We start from the raw sequence: 14,401 nt of genomic DNA on the forward strand, positions 1-14,401 counted from the left end.
CTGGGCCAGCTTTGAAGTCACACAATGGCTGAAGCCCTCCATCCACCCCTCTCCTTCATTCTCCTGTATATTTGGTTCAATAACTATCCATTGGACACCCACTGCACAGGGGCCGCTGGCAGTTTGGTGGACAAGACAGAAACAGGCTGTGCCTTGGAGAAGCTTCCAGTTTGTGAAGGGGAAAGCATCCAGTAGAAAAATGTGCAACTACCTAATTGTCCATTCTGGTGAGGGCATGGCAGGAAAGGGCAGGGAGAAGGGAGAGCAAAAGGCATTGCAGCTGCAGTCTGAGAAGGGGAAACTGGCAGGCAGTGAGACGGGAACCCCCAAATGGGCCAGGACACCGCAATGGGCAGGAAGGTGGAGATTCCAGACCCTGAAAGAGACAGAAGTGGGTTAAGTGAGGGCCCCAGGGACTAACTGGGAGATCCCACAGGCCGTATGACAGAGTTCAGCTTTATTCTTAGAGTGACTGGACCTGAAGAAAGTTAACTCCACCTCTCAGAGCCTCACCTTTCTTGTTTATGAAACGAGGAGGCAGCCCGGCTGAGGGTGGCAGAGGTCAAATGCTAAGGTGCCTCGCTCCACAGCTTCTGGGGGGACTAGTCTCCTTCCTCTCTGGTCCAGAGCCAAGCAGAAAAGCCAGGAACAGCAGTCAGTTCCCCAGCCTCAGCTGACAGCCCTGGGGCAGCCATCAGGCAGCTGGTGACACCTCATTGTGGGGAAGGTCTGGTCACCTCCCTCGAACTGGCTGCCACCCAGGAACTGCCAGGTAACGCAATTCCTGCCCAGAAGGATGCACCTTCAATGGCAGCTCAGGAAGAACTAGGGGTTTCCAAGCAATCGGCCTCCCAAAGCCTGTGGACAGGGGTGCCAGGGCAGGGTGGAGGCAGAACAGCTAGGGCTGAGGGTGGGGTTCCACAGGTGGCATCACGACTCCCCACCACAGCCAAGCGGTCTGACGAGAGGGTATGAGGTCTGGCGTTGCCTAGGTGAGCAGCAGAACTGGGGTGAAGCCAAGGCCCTGGGGCTCGGGGTCGGGCAGACCTGCCTTCAGCCCTGTGACTTGGGCTAATCACTTCACCTCCTCATTTTCCCAGCCTGGTAACAGGCTAAGCACTTGGCCTGTAAAACTGTTCTGAGAATTAAACGAGATCATGTGTGCAACAGCAGCAACGGGCACGACCGTCCTGCCTTGGCGGGGTGGGGAGGGGTGGAACGCAGACGACCTTCGGGGTCTGCCTTAAATCCAAGAAGGCCCAGCCAAGGCTCATGGCCTCTCATTGGCTCTCAGGGGTCACGTGCCCAGTCCTCAGCCTATCGCCGTGGCCATGGAGCTGTAGGGCCGTGATTGGCTGAGGGCTGGGTCACATGTTCCCGGAGGGGTGTCGGGACACACAGGGGAAGCAGGTGCGCAGAGGATGGGCAGCAAAATGTATAGTTCATGTTGTTGTCCGTATCTTGGACAGGAATCCTGCCCCTTACCTCAACCCCGCATCCCCTATCCGCCCAGGAAGGTGCTAAGGGGCCTGGTGAGCGACTGCCTGCCTCCGGGAGCTCCCCACGCCCCTCCCCGCCTCAACATCTCCAGCCCCTTCCTTGGGATGGAAAGCGACGCATTCAGTTGACGTAGGGTCCCTTGGGAGCCCCGAAATCCAGATGTTGCTGAATGCTCTGGGAGCTCCCAGCTCCAGCCTCGTGCATCTCACACGAGAGAGGGAGGCCCTGAGGTAATTTAGGATCAGAAGGCAGAATTGAATTCTCTCTTTTGGCCCCCGAGGAGCCAGCAGTCTCCAAGTGAGCCAGGTTCCTCTGCGGCTGGGAGAAGCTCTGTGCCCTGCCTGTCACACCCCAGGACGCCTCCAAATGCCGGAGCCTGCCCATCCCTGACCCTGAAAAATAAAGGCTGGGGACGCTGGCAGTGCAGGTGGGAGGCAAATGTGTGAGTCATTCCGGTTGGAAATGCACAGAGCTGAGGCCTCCGCTGGAGGGGGAGGGGAAGGAAGGGATAGGGAGAGAAGGAAGAGGAAGGGGAGGAGGGGAGGGAAACCATGAGAGATTTCCACAGGGAGTCGCAGCCTGTCAGCATTCACAGTCCCACCTGTCACATTGCGGAGGCCTGGAGGGGACAGAGGACTAGTTCAGGGTCCCACTTTAGGGGAACCCACCCACCCCGGGCTGCACAGGTACAGCAGAGCTAGCCAGCCCGTGTTTGCAGGTGAATAAAAGCTGCAGGAATCTGCACGGAGAGGTGGAAATGGAGGTGGGGAAAATGAGAGCTTCTGGAAGGTGCCTTCAGGAAGGAGCAAGACTGGAGTCTGCCCCAGATTCCGGCCTATAGCTGGCCTCTGACCTCACCCTGGGACCCACAAGAGTGCAAAGCACTCCTGCACACCTGCCGTTCTCCGGGGAGCCTGTGAGACCACACTCACTACCGTTGTTATTTCCCTTTTCACAGAAGCAGAAACTGAGGCTTCCTGAGGCTTGGTGGCTTGGAAAGGCACCCCCCAAATTAGGCTCCCTTGAGAGCCTCAAGAAATTCCCTGGCTTCCTCTACATGATGAATCACTTTTAAAGATCATCCCTCCAGAAAGACTTACTAGGGTGCTTTTGGTGTTCCCCAGGAAGGACACAGTGTGGAGGCGGGGAAGAGGAGGTCTGCCCAGGAGGTCTGCCCACTGCCTTGGAAAGGAATGGCTTTGGCACAGGTGACCCAAAGCAGAGCTTATGTCCCAGTGAGTGGAATTGGCCACCCGAAAATGCCCGAGCACTGCAAAACTGGAAGGGTGCGGGGAGGGATGATGGGTGGGGTGGGGGACACCACAGCTGGGAGACATGGCGACCCTGTGAGCATAGCAGGGGATAGAGGAAGGCCAGGCAAGGTGCTCTGTCCTGCAGTCAGCCTGTCTCCCTTCCTGCTGGACATCTGGGAGTGCATGCTGCCCAAGGGGAGGCTAAAGCCACCCACCACCTCTGGAAGTGGGGAGGGATGTCCAGAGAACCATCTCACTCACTCGCCAGGGATTCAGAACCCTCTGGAATCCACGGCCCGTGTCTGGCTGAGCCTTCACTTGGAGGAGAGAAATGGTACACATTTGAGCTCAAGCTGAAGCAGTGATGACTCTCCATCTCCTGATGATGCATGGGGCACAGAGAGAATAAGCAGCGAGCCCTGTACATGCCCCTTATGTACCCCCGTCCATGCCCACCTATCCCCTCCATTCAGCACATTCCACACTGAAGACCAGCCCCAGTGCCAGCTCAATGAAGTCCATGAGCAAGTATTTATGGGGCAGCTAATTCATGCCGGGAAGGGTCTCCCCTTAAGGGGCCCAGAAAAGACTGAAGCGGGGATTTCCCTGTCCCCGGGCAGCCTGAGTCATGGCTGGGTCAAATGAACAACGGAGTGCAGCCACGGGAGGGCTGGAAAGGGACTAGATGGGCAGACCAGGACCTGGGCAGCATCTCAAGGGAGTTAACAATCTGATCCGTGTTTGTAGACAACACCTCAGGTCATTGCGAGGCAAAGGGATTTTTTGGGGGGGAGGGGGAGCAGCAGTGGAAAGGGATTGCTTCTGTCTCAGGTGAGCCGCAGAGGGTGGCCTGGAGGGCTGCACCAGATGCAGAGGGGACACCTTGAGAGATGCCCAGAGTCCAGCCATGGACTGAATGGTGGCTGGGACCGCTGGGGTGGAGAAGGTGCCGGAACGACCATCCACTTTCTATTCTCAGTGAGGGGAACGGCGGCTGAGAAATTCCCTGTGCCCAGGAAGATCATAGGAGGGACAGTTTTGGGGTGGGAAGGCAAGGAGCAGGAGCTGTGTTTGAATGTGCAAACATAGCTGAGAAAGAGCCCTTCAAGGAGACCAGCTTCTCCCAGAACCCCTCTCTGCCCCCCAGGCTGGAAGAAGCCCCATTCTGCACCCCTATTCTTGGAGCCCTGGGATGTACATAGTGACCCCCTCACTTTGGGATTCGTTTTTTATCATCTGAACTCTCTGGGCTGCAGTGACTTGCTGTACGAGGCAGCGATGGGTGGAGGGCCTGCAAACTGTCCCTCCTGCCAGGGCCTCCGTGGCAGATGCCACGGGTTGGCCGACCCTCTCATATTGGGGGTCAGAGGTCCGACATCGGGTTCTCAGCAGGCTGTGCTTTCCCCAGAATCTGTGGCCTCCTGGTCTGGGTAACCACAGCCCTTGGGGTTCCTTGGCTTGTGGGTGTCACCCAGCACCCTCTCCCTTTCTCCTCTGGCTTCTCCTATGTCCTAATTGCCTCTGCATAGGGCATCAGCCACGTGGATTCGGCGGGCAGCTCTACACAAGAAAGACGGACTCCCTGAGAAAGGTCATCCCTGTCCCGTCCCCTTCCTACTGCTCAGCAACTGGGGGGCTTTTCAGATCCCTTCACCCCTGTGCTCCACAGCCCGCCTGTCCCCCACGGCCCAGGACTGATTAGGAAACCAGGCCAGAGGCTGACTTTGGGAGTACTTTGATAACCCCAAACTGGTATAAAAATGTCCATCAGTTTTATTTGTGGATGCTGTGTTTTTTTGGATGAAATGCTTTGGCCTTCTCGTTATCCCTCTGATGTAGGACTTGAACCTCGGATTGAGAGAGCTGGGCTCCGAGGCACGGGGACTTTTCAAGGTCAAACAGTGAGTGGAGGGCTGGACTCCCTGGTCCCTGGCTCCCTGCATCTCACTGCCTCCCCTGTAGATACCTGCTGATTCCCAGGCTGGGATCTGAAACCTGGCCCCCTCCTTTCACAGCCTGGGTAATTGGGCGCGAGAAGCTCACATACTTTGTTCAGATGCTGGGAAGTGGAAAATTCCTGAGTCTGTCAGGCAGATTCTTTCTCCTTGTATGTTTTTTTTTTCCCCATCAGGAGAAGACTTTTCATTTGGAATCCTTCCGATGCAGATGTGTGAAGACTCTGGCGGTGACTCGGCTTTCGGGGACTGAGCAGCTTCTATTGATTGGAGAGCACACACAGCCCCCACGAGTTTGCATATCAGAAGTTGCATTTTTCAGCCCGGGCAGGCGGGAGGCCAGCGGCAGGGCCCCAGCGCCCCCTGTGAGCCGCAGACAGAACTGGACAGGACGGGGCAGCCACGGGAAGGCGGGGAAGTAGGAGATGGGTCTGCGTGGGTCCACCTCAGCCCACCCCTGCTCTGATCGGGGTCAGGACAGACCTGGAGGGGTATGGCAGGCTGTGAGCTGTCCCTTCACCCATCTCGGGAGCTGTGAGCCAGAACCGCTGCCTTTGGTGCCATCACAGAGGAGGACTCTGCATCTTCAAGGCTCTTCTCACCCAGTGTTGGGCGTCACGGTGCCTCATTCTGTCCCCCAGCCCTGAACAGCCGTGCACAGAGAGGCCAAGCTGCCCGGAGGAGAGGGGAAAGGATGGCGTGAGGCTCTGTCCCCAATGCCACATCCTTGGGCCTTCGGCTGTGACTTTTCTCCCTGGCTTGCATGGTGCTTGGGGGTTCAGAGGGAGCCAGTCTTGATGTCCCTCCAAAACGCTCCTCCATAACAAGGCCAGCTCCAACTTCTGGCCCTTTGCATGGGCACCTGGGGAAATCAGAGGAGCACAAAACCAGGGACTCGGTGAACAGGTCGGGCTGGGTGAGCTGGGGAGAGACTGAACTCACCAAGCAGGGCTGGGGACAGCAGAATCAGGAAGAAGCAGGGATGCTGGTCTAGCTGCTGTTGAGGAATCAGCCCTGCCGCCCTTCCCCAAGGCCTGGTAGCTGAGCCAGCCCGGGACCTGGGCAGGTCGTTCTCTGAGGGGTCCAGAAGGCGGGAAGAGTCCGGATATGCTCCCCACCTGGAAGGCTGGGGGGATAGTGTGGGGTCAGCTGGAGAGGGAGGCAGGAGAAGAGGTTGCTGGGTAACCCCGGGCAGCAGGGACGCACGTTCCAATGATGTGGCCCCCTGGCCTAGGCCCTACTGCATGGGAGAAAGGCAGCGAGAGACAGAGTCTGTGGCTGTCCTAAGGCAGCACAGTGGTGAAGCACAGGAGGGAGGACCTCAGGCCCACCTGGCAGGAACCACTGAGGTCTGGGGGAGGGCTCAGCGGCAGGGACCCCACGGGGGAGGTGCAAGGGGGCCTCTTGAAGTCTGGGTTGATCTGGTGGAGGAAAACGCTCATGTCTGAACTCACCTAAGAGGTGGTGAGTTCACAGTTGAGGGTCTGAGCATCCCAAGATCCTGGGGGTTTGCCTGATGAGGGGTGGCTCTGTAGGAATGGGGTGAGGGGTCCCGGGTCTGACTCTCGCCCACTGTGGATGCAGAGGTAATCCAGGGCCGTGGCCGTGGGGACCACATCATACATCGGAGCCCTGACACTCCACCCACTTCAGTCCAGGGCCAGCCACCCACTCCTGCTGTGTCCTCCCTTTTGCTCTCCTCTTCTCTAGACCCCCTCAGCCTCAACCCATTGGCCTGGCTTCTCTCTGGTCTTTGGGGTGAGCCTCAGGCTGCAAGGGGAGGGGTTCCTGCCTGGGTCACCCCCTCCAAGCCCACCCTTGGGTACCAAGACCCCAGGTGGGGCTGGCTGGGGTGGAAGCTTCTCTGAGGGGGCCCCTCCAAGACCAGGGCCACCCACCCACCTGACTACCCTTAGGGACCCAGAGAATTCCTAGAGAATGCAGGTTTCTCCTCTCCCTCAGTGACGTAGAGGAAGGAAAAGGCACTGCCACCCACTCCAGTCCAACAAAGGGCACTTTTCAGAGGGGGCTGCTGAGTGCCCTCCCTCCGCTCTGGGGCTGGCTCACCTGCCCTGGGGGTTGCTCCCTGAGATTTTAGGTCAGACCCACACGACCCCACAAAGAACAAGGGTTTATGTGGGTGGCACACTATGGTGGAAATGGGGCACATGGTTGGCACTGAGGGGGCAGGAGTCGAGACCTTCTAATTGGAGAAACAGAGACACAGAAAGGTGTGGCAACGTGCCCAAGTCCCCACGGCTGAGATGGGACCTCCCTCCTCAAGCCCCAGCTTTATGTCCCACACAGCGAGCCATACTGAGGTGGCCACCGGCGCCTGGGTGGGGAGATAGACCCCTCAGGCTGCACCCCTCCCTGTCCAGCAAGCCCTTATGCACCCATGGGTCCATGGTGCACCCCAGACCAATGTTCCGTGCCCCAAGTAAGTGTGGCATGTTGGCACCACCAAGGCCACCCCGGGGTACACTGCCTGGCCCCTGTCCAGGCCTCCATTCACAGGAACCTTTTGCCCCCCCGGGAGCACCAGACACCTAATCTACCAGGGGAGTGGGCGGCGCACACCCTTCCCTCATCTATCTGCTTATTAAACTGCTCGTGATCTAATAAGTCCCTGGAAAGACGCTCTGTGCTCGAGAGGTTTCATTTCCTCTGTGACATTTGAAGTGAGACGGCAACAGCCCAGGCTCGCCCTTGGCAAAAAGGGGACCCCCCAGAATGTCGGAGGAGTCAGAAGGATGTGGAAGTCTCCTCCGCTACCCCCTCACCTTGCAGATGCAGAGATGGTGGCCTGAGAGAGTGGGCCCCCCCAGGACCTGGCCCCCGTTCTCCCATCTGAGCCCTCCAGGAAGGAAAATCCCTCAGTATGGTTCTTCTTGGGCCTTGGTCTTCATCCCGCCACAGCTGAAGTCCTGGCGGCCAGGAGGGGTCTCAGAGAAGCGGAGGAGGGCATTGCTTACCCCCCAGTGGAGAAGCTCAAATGCAGAGCTGCTGGCAAAGCGGACATGGTCTCCTGGGAGCATCTCCTCACGCCACGGACAGGGCACAGCAGCCCTAGGCCGGAGGGCACCCAGGGCAGGGACAGCTTCTTGGGACCCAGGCTTTGCCAGATTTCTCCCGAGGTCCTGAGGCCGAAGGACCTGGTGAGGAAATGAAGGACCCAGTGTGGCCAGTGCTTTTCCCAGGGTCTGCAGTTGGAGGGAGGAAGCCGGGATTGCAGGAGCAGAGCCAGCAGGCGTCCAGAACCGCCCCCCCACACACACAGCATCTGCACGCAGGCCACGGTTCTGCCTCTGTCCCCTACTCCACTCTGCTCACTCTCCCCGACTCATGCACATGGCCCGGCTCTGATGATGGAGACCGGGGCGCATTGCCTACCTTGCATGGAGGAAACTCCATCCCCTCACCAGCTTGTCCCAGGGGCCTTTCCGGAGCCGTGCTGTCACCCGAGCCCGAGCCCTCGGCTTAGTCTCTCGCCCTGTTTGCTGCAGCCCCCAGCCTCGCAGCCTGACCCGCCGATGCTGTTTCCAAGCAACAGGCCACAGCTCCGCCCGGCACAAGCCAGCAGGCATGCACAGGGACAGTGAGAGTATTGGACTGGCCCTGGTCACCACAAGGTGTCAGAAGCCCAGTAGATTCCTTCTCCTTGCAGGAGCTTGGGGCCACAAGACCAGGTAGCAGCCCTGGGTCAGAGCCCCCACCAGCCCCGGCCAGCCTTGGAAAGGTGCTTTTAAGGGTGAGGTTCATGGCACCCTGCACCCCCACTGCAGGCTGGGCTTTCCTGGACCATCTCATCACCACCTGTGGCTCTGGGGAGCCTGGCAGCTTATCCAACCTCCAGCACCCCAAGGCCCCCTTGGCAAAGTGCTTTGACCCCAAGGGAGCCTTCTCCGTCTCTGTCACACTGTGGAACCATAACAGGGGAGCTGCCCCCTTCACAGCATCCCAGAGTCGTGCACCCTAGACAGACCCCCTGAGTCACCCTGAGAGCAACTGGTCTTGTTTAGGGTGACCCTGTTCCCTGGAGGCTGGGGGGAGGGGGAGGGGCAGTGAGACAAATCACCATGGCAACGCCTTTGAGAACCGAGAATGCCTCCTTTCCACGCTTTCCAATTAAAGGGCTGTTTCCGGGATCCTTACTATGCATCAGGGCAGGAGGAGCAGAGGAAGGGTAAAGGACATCCCTTCTCCACCCGAAAAGGACCCCTAGGCCACAAAGAAACATGCACCTTGTGCAAAGCAGGCTGAGCTGAGGAGCCCTGCATGCAGTAGGTGCTCAATGGAATCTTGCTGAATTGATGTAAGGAGATGGGGGCACATTAATACCCACAACAGAGCAGATGGGCTAACCCCACAATGAGGGGAAGGGGAAGAGAGAACTTAGCACCATTAGCTTAGCCCTGGCCCAGTGTAGACAGCTGCCAGGAGTTGAAATCTCCTTTTAAGAACAACAGCAGGTTACTAGGGAGCGGTCTTGGGTCCAGACCCCCTTGTTTTTCAGAAAAGGAGATCGAGGTCCAGAGGGGACCATGCCCAGCAGCCAAGACCATGGCCAGTGACCACAGAGCCAAGTCTCACCTTGTCCTTGCTTCTCCAGGCTGTGCAGCCTCAGGCTGGCCCCTTTATCTCTCTAATCCTTGGCTCCTGGCCTGGAGCGGGTGTTTTCTCCAACCTAGCCTCCAGAGCCCAGCTTCTCTGCAATGCTCCTTGTCATCTAAAGAACAGAGTCAGTCTCAGGGGTTCCCCCTTCTCATTTCATTTCTTCAGGGGTCCTTATAGGTGACTCAGACTTTATAAGGTGCAGAATGGGACTCCTCTTTGGCCTCAGCTGCTCACTCATGTTCAGTCAACTGGTGTTTAGTGAGCACTTATTATATGCCAGGGGCCAGGCCAGTCCAGACACTGCAGTGGATGGGACAGAAGGCCCTGCCCCCAGGGGCCTCTGTTCTCATGGGAGAAGACATACATGGAAGAACAGGCACTGGGCAGGCAGCGGGAGGTGTGGAGGGAAAATCCTAGGACCAGGGAGGCCGAGGAGCAGAGCGGGTAGGTGCCGCCAACAAGGACGCTTGCACAGGCTGTGCAGCGCAGCGGTGTGTGAGCCAGTACAAAGCCCAGAAGGGGACAGTCATGCACCACCTGGGAAGGACACCCAGCCTGGGGGAAGGAGGGGCTGGGCCTGACCAGGCCCAGGCTCTGAGCATTGAGGCTCAGTGAGGAGCCAGGCAGCTGGAGCAGGGTGACCAGGACAAGGTGGAGAGTGGACCCGTGGATGGGAAAGTCTGTCTCCATGTCATGACTCTGGATTTTACCCCGAGAGAGATGGAAACTACCAGAGGGTTTGGCCAACAGAAAGACCATCTGTCCAGACTCCACACGTAGAACACGGAGCTGTCAGCAGTGGTGGAGATGAAACCTGCAGGGAAAGGCTGGAAGCCGGGGTCCTGAGGGATGGAGAGGGGACTGGCTAAGCCGCGAAGGCCCCAGGCTTGTCCAGATCTGGAGGTGTGAAGGTGGGGTCATGGGCACCTCCTAGGGGTCAGTTCCTGGGCTGACCATCTGGGAGAAGGAGCTGCGACTCGGGCAATGGGGAGACCGTGATTAGAACTGGGAGGGGAAACTCAGAAGCCCCATTCGGCGTGCGTTGTTTGAACCGTCTATGTTAAGCATTCGGGGAGAGGGCAGTGGGAGATATAAAACAAGTCAGCATTGAAGCTGACGGGACCCTGGGGCCCTTATAAGAAGTCAGTTCCTCTGCTTCAGGCACATCTGCCCCTGGCCCAGCAGGAAACCCCCCTGTGGGGTTTTTAGGGACAAGACCCTGGGAAAGTGAGGCCAACGTCCTGCTGATGGGACCGTGCTCTGTGCAGCGTTTCTGGCTGGAGGGACCCCATTCCCCAGAGGACAGTCAGGAGACATAGCTGTCATTTGGAAGAGCATTCCCCAGGACCTGGCACCCCAGCAAAGCTGCATGGGATGCTGTTCGCCCCACTTTCCGAGAAGTCCCCCCACCGGCACCAGATAAGGCCACCCCTGTGTCCCCTGAGCTATTGAGCCTGGCACAGTGTGGAGCTCAGCACAGGTGCCGAGGGATGAGGCCATATTTCACGGCCACCTTGCTCTGGCCATGTGGGAGGCTCGTGAGAACCACTTAGGTTTTAACGACTGAGAAGAGGCCGGCTGACAGAAGGATAAATCCCCTGCCAGTTCTCTGGTGGACAAATAAATCCTTTCTGGAAGTGGCCTGCTCTCTGCTATAATGGAGATGATGGAACTGGGTTCCGTGCAGCGAAGGCCTCGGCGGGTGCTAAGTGGAGAAGGGAGTTGCTCTGGGAGGGGCCTGGAAGACCAGCTCTCAGGGACCATGGCAGACAACTGGTTATCAGGAAGGATGAACTAGGGGAGCTTGGAGAGCAGCTCCGGACTGGAAGATTCCAGAATGTCTGGCTGAGGTCCTATCTCTGAGCCTGGGGGTTCCAGCCACCACAGCCCCAGGCACAGAGACACGTCATGGGGCTTCCAGGGCTTTTGAGATGATCAGTGTCCACATTTGGGGCGCCCAGCCCCAGGGGTTCCTGGAAGGAGCACAGATCAGCCCTGGTGCCTGCGAGCTCCCAGCACAGATTCCAGGTCTCATCCTTGGACAACATGGAGACAGCACCCTCAGGCCCCTGCAGAGGCTGCTGCATCTGCCTCTTAGCCAGCGCCCACAGGTCTGTCTCCCGGTTCCAGATCCTTGGACTCAATGGGGACAGCCACCTGTGGCTGCTGCATCTTCCACCTCAGGGCTGCAACGCCCTCCCCCAGACTGGTCCATAGAACAGGCGAGAATCTCAAACTTCCAGCTCTCACCTGCCTTTCCTGCCCTCTAGGCGCTCCCTTCTCACCGCAGAGGGAGGGATCAGTAAGCCTGTTTCTTGGGCAATGAAGCAGAGCCTCAGAAGTTGGTTTTCCTGCCCAAGGTCGTCCAGCCAGGAAGCAGCAGGGCCTGACGTCCCTCCCTGGTTCTCAGATTCCAAAGCCAGGAAGGAGGAAACAACAGCGAGTGTCCTTACAGCTGTGCAGAATAAAACGTAAAGATGCCAAGGTTGACCAGTTGGCTACCACCCAGCAGCATGGGAGGTCAGAGCCAGGGACGCTGCAGGGATGGGTCCTCCAGCTTCCTTCTGTCCCCGAGGAGGATGGGGCTCAGAAAGGGGCAGGTGCAGACTGCGCCGAGGGCTGCCACGTGTGTGGGGGTCAGGGTCTCAGTAGGCCTCTGGGGCCCAGCACCTGTGCACTTCCTCCGAAAGGACCAAGTCGCAGAGGCTGCCTTCTCGAGCCTGCAAAATGGGAGGAGAGCCCCCTTGCAGGCGTCGGTGGGGACAGAGGTACGGACACTGGCACGCGGGGCTGGGGCAGCCTGGTGGATGGTGAATAAGCTGAAGCCCCACCCCCGTGCCCTTCCCTGTAACACACCAAATACAAACTACCAGGGCCCCTCTGATCCAGAGTCCACGGGCCGGATGGCAGGGCTGAGGCCTTCCCACCTGCCCCAGCCCAGCCCAGCCCACCAAGGGGAAGCCCCAGCCTCCACCAACCACCCTGGCATTGTCCCACTTAAAGTCTAGGTCTGGGAAGCTGGGCGGCAGGGGCCCCCACATACCCCTGACCCCATGGGCCCTTCCCAGATGGCAGAGGGTGGCTGGGCCAGGAGCTCCGGGCCAGGCCTGGGTACGGTGAGGGGGTTGAGTGTGGACCCAGGAGCTTCAACACCGTCCCTCGTGGGACCCTTATGACCTCACTGGAGGCACCACCAAGGGGTGCATGAGGCCCGACGTGGACAGATGGGTGGCCTGCTGGAGGCACAGGGCTTGAAGTCGACTGTGCTCCCCGACTACCAAATCCCCAGGAGCCCCTGCCCCCAGGGCACAGTGCCTGCTTGAATTCTCTGCTGGGCCCTCTGCAGCCTGCTGGGGCCTGGGCATGCATTTGTTCTCCTCTCTGTGGTTCTTTGCAGCTCTCAGGTCAGATGCTGCAGGCAGGGCAGCTTCTCCAGGAAACAGTAGGGACTCAGTGAGCATCTGTGGGATGAGTAAGCAGTTGGTGCCCACAGCATTCCCGCCGCAAGGCCAGGCCTCCCCAGCAGGGAGCAGGCAGGGTCCTGGGCTCTGGCCCTTGAAGGGACAGAGCAGGGGCAGCCTGGACAGAGGAAGGGGCTGGGGCCAGGACCCCACACCGGGAAGAGCCAGGACCACATGGCATCCCAGCTACAGCTCTGCCCCAACCCTCTAAGTTACCGCTCAAGGTCTCGGTTCTCTCCCCACCACCCCCTCCTGGGCTCCTGGAGGACCCAGCCCAAGCCTGGACAGGCCATGGCCACCACCCTGGGGCAGCTGCAGCCACCACTGTCCCCGTCTTGGGTGGGCATCCCTGGGCAGGGTGCGGCAGGTCCCGGCAGGGCCACCTCCCCACCGCCCGCTCCCAACCTGGAAGGCAGTGCCATCACACAGAAGACAGCGGTGCCTCCGCATTCCCCATCAGTGCCAGAGCTCCCTGGCCTCCAGGCGCAGGGCCTCTTCATGACGTTGCAAAGAGAAAGGGGACGAGGGGAAAAGCCAGAGATCTCTGGGCTTCTCCAGGAGATTTCTCCTCCTCCTTCTACCCAGGCCTGCAAGAAGGCAGCTACAGCGATCTTCTCCCTGAATAGGGTGCCAGGAAGACGTCAGCTCAGGAGAGGTGGGCCCCGAGCTCTGTGCCTGCCCAGCCCACTCATTCATTCATTCTTTCCTTTCACAGATGTTTCTTGAGCACCTATTATGAGTCCTAGCCAGGTGCTGGGGACCCCACAGTGAACAAGAAAGACAGGCCTGCCCTCAGGGAGTTCAGTTTGCAGGTAAAGGCAGAGAATTGACAAACTTTAAGAAACGTCAGCTAGACTAACAAGCTCCTGACCCCTCCAAGCAGCCCCCTGGCACATGGGGCCTCCCAGGCTGGCTGCACAGCAGTGGTTGTGCTGGTCCTACTCTGGTCCCTTCCCTTTCGTACCTTTAGCTTAGCTCCACCCATGTCAGAGGGCAAGCAGTGCCCTGCAAGACCCTCCCCTCTGCTTCCACCCCCTCATCCAAGCCACGCCACCGCCTCTGCATAGCAGGGTGAGGCGTCTGGTGTGGTCTGCCCGTCCCCTTGCCTGCCCCCAGCCCAGCCCCACCAGGGGTCCCCACCGAGGTCCCCCCTTGCCCCGCCTCCGCCCCCCTCGTCATCACAACCCCACCACACCTGCTTCTCCCAGAGCCTCCACCTGCCGCTCCCCTGGGCCCAGGACCTCAGCACGGGCTGCATCCTCTGCTGGACACTCAGGGTCATCTCCAGCCTCCTCGGCTCTGCTGTCCACTTCTGCTCCCCACCGTGACACCTCCCAGCAGAGAACCTGTCCGACAGGCAGGCAGAGAAGGGGATTCACTGGGTACATGAGGGAAGAGGTGAACCCTCCTGATCCCGTATCTGGGTGGGGGCACAGCTGAGGATGTGTCATCCCCGGAAGTTCCTGGTATCCTGGAGGGGCAGACACAGACACATCAGGGGTGTCATGGGGGAGAAGGGCACAGCCCCGCAGGCAGAAGGGAAATGGCGGGGGTGAGAGTGGGGTTGTGGCTTACGAGAAACCAGATGCTGTGAGATGAGACACCAGAGGCGTGG

At 59.1% G+C, this 14,401-nt stretch overlaps 2 long non-coding RNA genes across 2 annotated transcripts; both read right to left on the reverse strand.

The window, feature by feature from the left end:
* Positions 1-7,531: 7,531 nt before the first annotated feature.
* Positions 7,532-12,570, reverse strand: LOC143686203 (uncharacterized). The gene is made up of 4 exons (XR_013176962.1): positions 12,369-12,570; positions 11,576-11,780; positions 9,302-9,437; positions 7,532-7,863 (listed from the first exon to the last, which is right to left on the reverse strand). It is a non-coding gene; the product is annotated as an uncharacterized LOC143686203 (long non-coding RNA).
* An 8-nt stretch (positions 12,571-12,578) lies between these two features.
* On the reverse strand, positions 12,579-13,800 carry LOC143686204 (uncharacterized). Its single transcript, XR_013176963.1, has 3 exons — positions 13,751-13,800; positions 13,192-13,404; positions 12,579-12,786 (listed from the first exon to the last, which is right to left on the reverse strand). It is a non-coding gene; the product is annotated as an uncharacterized LOC143686204 (long non-coding RNA).
* Positions 13,801-14,401: the final 601 nt, after the last annotated feature.

This window comes from Tamandua tetradactyla, chromosome 6 (genome assembly GCF_023851605.1).
Source record: "Tamandua tetradactyla isolate mTamTet1 chromosome 6, mTamTet1.pri, whole genome shotgun sequence".
Lineage (NCBI taxonomy): Eukaryota > Metazoa > Chordata > Mammalia > Pilosa > Myrmecophagidae > Tamandua > Tamandua tetradactyla.